Here is a 9,018-nt window from a genome sequence, read left to right on the forward strand (position 1 = left end):
CCCACTCTGGGAACCATCACCAGAGCAACAGCTAGAGGGGCACCAGCCCCATATGGGAAGTGGGTGAAGTGACTAGAAAAGGGGAGAGTGCTTAGCAAGTGATATTGTTCCCTCTCGGACCCCTCCCCAATATAGCACCACAAGGTGGTGAAATGGGTTGCCCAGCACTGATGAATACCTAATGCTCCTCCCCTTTCAATATTGACAGGTGCACCAACTCTACCTAATACACAGAGGCAAACACAGAAGGCTGTCAAGTTGAGGAGACAGAGAAGTATGGCTCAAAAGGGGGAGCAGATCAAGGCTCCAGAGGGAGAACTAAATGAGGAGGAGATAGTCAACCTAACATATGTAGAGTTCAAAATACCGGTGATAATAACTCACAGAAATAATTGAGTATGACAAACACATAAGGGAAGAAGTGAAGGCTACACTAAGTGAAATGAGGAAAAATCCACATGAAATGAATAGTTAAGGGAAGAAAGCCAGAGTTCAAATCAATGATTGAAACATAAGGAAGAAATAAACAGTCAACCAGTACAGAAAGAAGAAACAAGAATTGAAAACAATGAGGAAAGGCTTAGGAACCTCTGAGATAACTTTAAACATACCAACATCTGAATCATAGGGGTGACAGAAGGAGAAGAGGAAGAGCAAGAAATTGAAAACTTAGTTGAAAAAATAATGAAGGAAAACGTCCCAAATTTGGTGAAGGAAATAGATATACAAGTCCAGGAAGCACAGAGAGTCTTAAACAAGCTAGACCCAAAAAGGAACACACCAAGACACATCATAATTAAAATGCTAAATGTTAAAGATAAAGAGAGAATCTTAAAAACAGCAAGAGAAAATTCTAGAAAGGAGTTCTCAGACTGTCAGCTGATTTCTCAAAAGGAACTTTACAGGCAAGAAGGGACTGGCAAGAAGTATTCAAAATGATGAAATGCAAGGACCTACAACCTGGATTACTCTATCCAGCAAAGCTATCATTTAGATTGGAAGGGCAGATAAAATGCTTCCCAGACAAGGTAAAACTAAAGGAGTTCATCATCACCTAGCCCTTATTATATGAAAGGTTAAAAGATGACATTTAAGAAAAGATCAAAACTATGAACAGTAAAACAACAACAAACTCATAACTACAAACAAATGAATCTAAAACAGAAACAAAAACAACCTAAACAAACAACTAGAACAGGAATAGAACCATAGGTACGGAGATCATATAGAGAGAGTTGTCAGTGGGGAGGGGGAAGGGGAGAATGGGGGAAAAGGTGCTGGGATCAAGAAGCATAACTGGTAGGTACAAAACTAACAGAGGGGTGTTAAGAATAGTAAAGTAAATGAAGAAGCCAAAGAACTTATATGCAATACCCATGAATGTGAACTAAGGGGGGAGGTGACTGCTGGAGGGAAGGAGATACCAGGCAAAGGGGGGCAAAGGGGAAAAAATTTGGACAACTGTGATAGTATTATCAATAAAATATACTTTAAGAAAAAAAATATAGGTGTAAGTTTGGTGGAAGTTTTCGGAAAGTTTTAGAGCAACTCTGCCACTCCCTGGCTACCTCTCTGAACTTGAGAGTTCTTACTTTAAGAAAAACAGTATTTACTTCCTACAGTATTTGGGAGAGTGTATGAGAGAGTATACACAAAGAATCCAGTACAATGTCTGACATCTGAAAAGGATTTAATGTAGCTCTCTTGGACCAGTTAATCTACCACAAACATAAAGACCATCAGAAAAGAGGTATAATACATGTGTGTAAATACATAATACATATATTAACTGGTGAAATTGGATGAACAAAAAAACATAATTTGCCTCCATAATGCATTAATAATTTATATTTCAACATGATAACTGCTTTATATTTAAACTATTGATTTTAAATACTTCCTTTTCATTATATAAGGCTTGAGATTTCTATCATTTAATGCTTTGATCCTGTCAAATTTCCTAAAATATTCAACTGCACTAGTCAGGCATTAATGATCCCTTACAGGTTTAGAAATTCTAGAAATTAAAAACCACCATCATCACCAACAAAAAAAAGTTGGTAAATTTGTGCAAGATAAGGTAACTGGTGGTTAGCAAGTTGAGATAAAATAAAAATACTGTAAATCATGTTCTGGGATTTTACACACTGAGAGTGCCAGAAAATCTCCTGGCCACATTGCTAGACTGAGTCTTCTTGGGATTCAGCCAAGGATGTACTTAAATTTTTAGGAATTGTGTGATTTGAAAAGTAAAGTCTCAATTTCACTTGTACTTAATTGCTATTTTCTTTCAGGCATGCGTCTTCTTCTTTGTTGATGTTATCAATCAAAGGACATGTTTACCCTTACTGGGCAAGAATGATATTCTTCCTTTACAGAGTGGCATCTAACTCATCTATTGAGGCTGTGCTGTCACCTGTGGCAATGAGCAGATCAAAGTGCTTATTAAGGCAAAACAACAGAAATAACAGAACAAAAGCCAAGCCCAGTGTCAAATACTATAAACCATCTACCATCTCTTAGATAACTTTGGTTTGTTTAAAAAAAATAAATGCTGGCCTCTTGCAAAGCAACTGTACCCCCAGGATTTTGCACTTGCCACAATGGATCGAGCCTCTGTAGCAGAGAAGATGGAGAAAGGAGATCTCAGAGTGCATGGGGAGGTGGGAGGACACAGGACTATTTCCTTCCTTGTGAAGCAGATAGAGCACAATCCCTAAAGGGCCCTTTGTCTGTCCTCACCTCTCCCATCAATCTATCACAGACCTGAGAAAAGGGGGATGGAAGAGGACACAGCAACAGGACAGGCAATAGACGATGGGTGTTTGATTATGTCATTTCACAAAATATCATAGCTGGAAGAATCCTTAAACACATTGATCTTAACTATTCCCTATTCTAGACTGAGGGGCCAGAGAGAGAAGGGAACGTGCCAACGCAGTGTATATGGTAGCAGAGCTGACCCCAGAACCCAGCCAAGGTGTTTCCACTTCCCACGCCGCTTCCATGCCTGCTCTTTGTGAGAAATGGTGGCTGGGATGGCACTGCTGAATTCCCAAAGCAGACAGTTCGCTGCATGCACAGTTCCACCTCCATTTCTCACCCCTTGTGGTGCTTTCCACTCCCAATCCCTAAGGACAGACCCGATGCCCTCAGGTTGCCCTTCAGCCACCCTGCAGCCCACCAGCCCCAGCCCACCGCTCCATTTTCTCAGCGTACTGATGACTCACAGCTCTTGGGAGAGAGATTCCTTTAAACAAATTCACAGGAAAATTCTAACTAGTATTTATCTCCCTAATCTTCTCAGTAGGATTACTTTCGAAACCCAGATGAAGTTCTAAATGTTAAATATTTAGTGCAGAATGAGGAAGGGATTTTTATCTCTTCTAGACCAGTCAGCCTGTGGGCAGTTAGTCATGGTCTTGCTCTATTTCAAGTCATAAAGGGCTCAGGACACAGAAAAGGCAGGGGAAGAGGTCCTTTGTTCCAGGTTGTTTTGCTTTTTTAATACTGCAAATTTATTGATGGAAGTCTTGCCTCTATAAAAAGGCCACTACAACTTACAAACACTTGATAAAAGTAATCAAAGAAAAAGGAATAAAATATTTGTATATCTGTAAGATACTACTAGGTATGTATTTTCTTTTCTTTTTTAACTTAAGGCCTGTGAACTGTCCAGTCATCGACCCAGTAAAGCTCTCTGGAATTTGAGCAATAGTAGCCCCAGGTTACACTTGGAATCTGGATTTGGAAATGGATGGAGGAACTTCCTCAGAGTCCTTGAAGCCAACTCATGCCTAAGAACCCATGACTTAGAGGGAATGTTTGATAAGAGTCCATTTTAGTGAGCGATTTTTTTTTCTAAATGAGATTACATTTAAGGAACAACAGAGTGTAGGGCATCTAAACAGATGTCAATCCCTAAAATGTACTTATTTTAGGGATTTGTTTGAATTCAATCTAAGATTATTTTCCACTTTAGTTTATATAAGATAGTGCTGGTGTTTTATAGGGGTTTCCTATATATTAAACAAGATTAAATAGAGGATGATTTTTCAGGATAAAAATTGCAGGTAATAAGAGGACATTAGCAAATCCAGGAGGGAGGAAATTGAATAAAGGAGCAGGTGTTCTTCAGAGCAGAGAGTGGATTGATGGGTATGTGGTGAAAGAAGAAACTTGAGGACAATAGGGTAAGGATTCGAATCCAAGAAAACCAGATGTGTGGCTAGAATGAAGGATAAGTAGGAAAGAGGAAGGGAGGAATGGTGGAAAGGGGACCTGGAGATGAGGACTGTTGCTGGACAAGTGACAAATACCCATTGTTCCTCTCCTTTCCTTTTTTCTCTCTCTGCAAGTGTTTCTTAAAGCTTAGGACTGACTTCCCTTCTCACTGGGCACCTCCTCACTGCCTCAGGAATAGAAACCATTCATGTGATTTCAATTGCTGGAATACACAGATTAAATGAAGCCTTGCATCTCTACTCTGAATCTCTTGCTTTTTCTCTGTAGGTTAGTTTCCTACAGCTAATTATCCTGGACTGCTTAATGAACACAATATTAAATTTGTGTGTTCCCAGACCTAAAACGCTTTTTCTTCACAATTTAGTTGTACCTTCCCAGCCAACACTTCTATCTTTGATGATTCCAATGCCTCAGGAAAGCTGTTGGAGTCATGGTCAGATTATTTCATGATGGCGGTGTTTTCTGGTGAAGTCTTCATTTGTGCCTCTTTGGTTAACCCAATTAGGCTGCTTCTTTCTAGTGGCTACTTACTCCATTAAAGGCTTGTTTTCCTTTTTTTTTTTGCCTGGGATTTGACAACTTGATAGTGTTTGCTACACAATAAGCAAACATTTAAAATAATGTCAATAAACTAAATTGATGTAAAAAGAAAAACTTGACATTTTTCTTTGCCGGAAATAAAAGCCTTTTCATGTTGGGAATGCAAAAGGCACCCAATGAAAGACAGGAGCAGCTGAGGAGGATGAAGGTTCACAGTTCTTTGGGAAGAAACATGTTAACTACTGTATTGAAAAAATTCCATGGATTTATTTTAAGAGACCACATACTAACTGTAGAAGTTAAAAGATTCCAAAAGTTTTAAGGGTAGTAAAAGTAATAATATTTACATAGCTGTTTATATCGTAAAGGATATTAACATAATTGTTTCATTTAATACTTTGAGCAATCTTAGATGTTAAAATTCTCCTTTTAGGTTGTGTTTCCATTTTAGAGTTGAAGACACTGGTGCCAACATCTGACCTCTGGTAGACGTCTTTCCAGTTGAGAGAGAAAGAAAGTTTGGCAAGACAACGGCTCCAGTCATCCTGAATACTCCAAGGTACTAGAGTAGAGACCTTGTCTTGAGAAACTCCTTTCATGCAATTAGAGTAGCCTTTTCCAAAGGAGCACACAAGAGGACCATTAGCTGAAGTCTGCTGAAAGGGAGGATGAGTGAGTAGAACTGATTAAAAACAAAACAAAACAGAATACCCATCAGGACCTGAACTGGCTGTTTACAGTATTTGGGTAAAAGGTAGAAACCATAGTCTAGCATCTATGCAGTTATCTAACAAAGCTGTGAGTGCTTTTCTTGCAAAAAAGAAGAAAGGTTTCTCTTAGGCCACTGTAAAGAAATCCAGTAAGTCTCTAGCAAGAATGTACTCATATATTTGGTAAAATACAACATCTAGATCATTTCCTCACTACAGTGTTTGCAATTTCCCGCATAGGGTTGTTACACGTGTTTTCTGAGAAGATGATGTCCTTCTTCGAAGTACAGCGGCCTTGACTAAAATAGATAAGATCCACAGATAAGAGGCCTGTGGGTAGCAGGAAAGAATGATTTTCACGTTGCCTAGAGAGTACTTGTAGTTGTAGGTTAAGTAACATCAGACTGTATGCCTTACATTAAGTGTGCATATTATTTGAGAATGTTTCTCAACTGTAACATATGGTACGCCTTTGAAAAAATACCCTGTTTCAGTTATTTATTGCTATATCACAAAACATCCCAAAACATAGTGGTTTAAAACAATAATGATTTATTATTTTCATAATTGTGTGGGTTGACTGGGCTCAGCTGGGCAGTCACTCTTCTCACTCTTGATGCCGGCTGGGGACACATCCTTGGCTACATCCAGCTGGTGGCTGCACTGAGTGAGAAGGTCCGAGAAGGCTTTACTCATGTGAGTGGTCCTTTGGTGCTCTTCCAGTGGTTCTTTCTCTCCATGTGGTATTTTATTACCTGGTAGTCCAGCCTATGCTTCTTTACAGCATGGTGGCTGGCTTCCCCAGAGATAGAAAGCAGAACTTGCCAGGCCCTGCAAGGATCTGACCCAGAAATGGCACAGTGGCACCTCTGCTGCATTCTGTTTGTCTAAGGAAGTGACAGGTCATAAAACAGGGAGGAGGGAAGGAGACTTCACCTCTTGGTAAAAGGAGAAGAAAAGTATCATTGCACAAGGCACATGGGATGAGAGAAATGGTTGCAGCCATGGATGGAAGTAATCTACTGTACTCTTTCAAACATAAGCAACATTAAAAATAATGAAAGCAGAAAGGTTAGTTCAAAAGGAAATAAAAGAATTGGAGCATATTTAAACAATGACGTTATTCATTATTTGGCTAATTGTGTTTCTCTCTTTTGATCATTAGTCTAAGTTTGGTCTTGAGTCTGTTCAACCTTTAACATCACAGATACTATTATGATAGCCTGGAATTCAAGTTGCAAGAAAATTTCATATCTTATAGCTTAAGTATTGTAAAGAATCAGAGAAATATTCTGATGGATTGAAGGGAAAAAAATAATCTCACAGACTCAAAGTAAAGTTGTAGAGATGTTCTCAGGAATAGGCATATAGCCAGTCAAACTGGAAAAGATTTTGTCAGTTTTTCCATTTGTAAAATTTCCCAACCCAAGGCACAAAAAGGAATAGCTGCCATACCTGCTGTTCATACATTCCAAGATGGGAAATTAAATAAGAAGTTCTAAAATTTCTATGTGAAGATGACTGTTTTTCTTGCCTAAATACAAAGTATTAGACAGTGGACTAACAGCTGAGTTAAACAGAAATAAGGAGACAGGAATATTTCTAACTTTTATTAAAATAAGCTAAAGAACATGTTCAGGTTAAGTTATATATACAAATATAAAGTTGCCAAAGTATTTAAGCCCACACTAAGGTTTTCTAAATATTTAAGCTAAATGTTATGTATTTATACAGTTAACATAATACAACTAAAAAGGCTCTGTACTGAATTGTTTCTGGCAGCATACATTGCCAATGTGCTAATTATCAAATGTTAATTAAGTATATAGCCATAATTTCATGTGATTTAAAATAAGTTCTAAAATAATAAGTAGATACACAACATCCTCAATGTGACACCACTGAGAGAGATGGTTAATGACTAGTGTTCACAACAGAAAATTTTAAACTTTATAAATACAAGTCATTTATATGCCTTTTAAGTAGACTAACCAATTCTCAGCTTGAGGAAATTATAGGTTAACTATAAAGTTGTAGACTTTGATTAAATCATCATTTACTGAAACTACTAAAAGTTTTACTGAGGTTAGAAATGTAATAAATGTTCTTTGCCTTAATGGTTATCTTAAATGGATGTTTCAGAGCATATGTGCTGTTTCCAAGCTAATCAGAGTTAGATTAAAATATAAAAAAAAGATTACACATTATTCTGCACTTTAAAAGCACACCTATTTTATTTACATTAAAATCTCATGATAATTAGCTTTAAAATCCACTTTAGTTTATAAAACTTAACCTCCACTAGGCAGTTGTCTGCAACTACTATTGTCTTGTGTTTGTGTGTGTGAAAGAAATCAAGCAAGAGAGAGACAGAAGAGATGAGAGAGAAAGAAATACATTTAAGAGAGATCTTTGAGCTCCAGGATAGATCATAAACATCCAGATTTACCTTGGTATTGTTAATGAAAAACAATCTCTAGAAAGCATCTTCTAGAGGGAGATGTATCAGGACACAAAGCTGAACGGGAGCCTTAGATCATCTAGTTTGTCTGCTCTCTTATTATACAGATGAGAAAGTGAAGGCTCAGAAAGATTACATGCCACAGAGAGAGTTGCAAGCCAGGGTGTACTAGAACCGGGTGTACTAACTCCCAGATCACGTGATATTTCTATTATTCTCTAAACTGCCACTCTGAAAAGTTTTTAGTTGTCTACAGAGACAAGAATGAAGTCGTTGAGTTGAAGACTTTAATCTAAGACAAACACTACACACATACCCAAAACATTAACTTGTGAATGGCATTTTATCTTTATGTCTTAACTATACGTATTAAAAATCTTTGTAGTTGCTATTCATCCCTGGAAATCACTGATGGTGACAAATGACTGATTCTCAGGTCCACGCGTGGGAAGTCAGGAAACCAGGGGTGCAGAGGTCACGCTGTGGTGGAGTAAAGGGCGTGCTCAGGCGGCGCCACTCAGCGTGACAGCGCGGTATTCGTGCAGCACTGAGAAAAAGCTACCTAAATAAATTAAAAAGCTGGACGTGCCAGGTAAGCCACAAACTGAACAAGACTGCGAAGGGAAGGCGTGGTTACAGAGTCGTGGAGGCTTCCGCAAAGAGCCCCGGGCAAGGCTATTTGCTAAGGACAAGGTTTACAAAAGTCGTGACTTGAGTTGGGTACTAGACCTAGGATCGCAGCTGTCTTTCCTGTGGCTGAGAAACGCAAGGGAACTTGTGTGGTGCAAAGGTGGGAGATGGGCACCAGAAAGAGAAAAACGCTGCAGCTGAGATTTGCGCGCCTGCGTGGTTCAGGCAGCAGCAGTGCTACGTGACCTGGGTCACTCCAGAAAAGGCCAGCATGCAAAGGTCATCAGAAACGATCGTCTTCGTGGTAACATGACTGCATCAGAATATTTTTCTAAGCATGACGTGCTTCCTCCTCTCCAGTGACACATCAGTGATGGATGTGTCTAAGGAAAAAGTTGAGAATTGCTAGTTTGAATTCTGAAATGTAAGCAA

This window comes from Furipterus horrens, unplaced genomic scaffold (assembly GCF_987537825.1).
Source record: "Furipterus horrens unplaced genomic scaffold, mFurHor1.1.pri manual_scaffold_6, whole genome shotgun sequence".
NCBI classification, from domain to species: Eukaryota; Metazoa; Chordata; class Mammalia; order Chiroptera; family Furipteridae; genus Furipterus; species Furipterus horrens.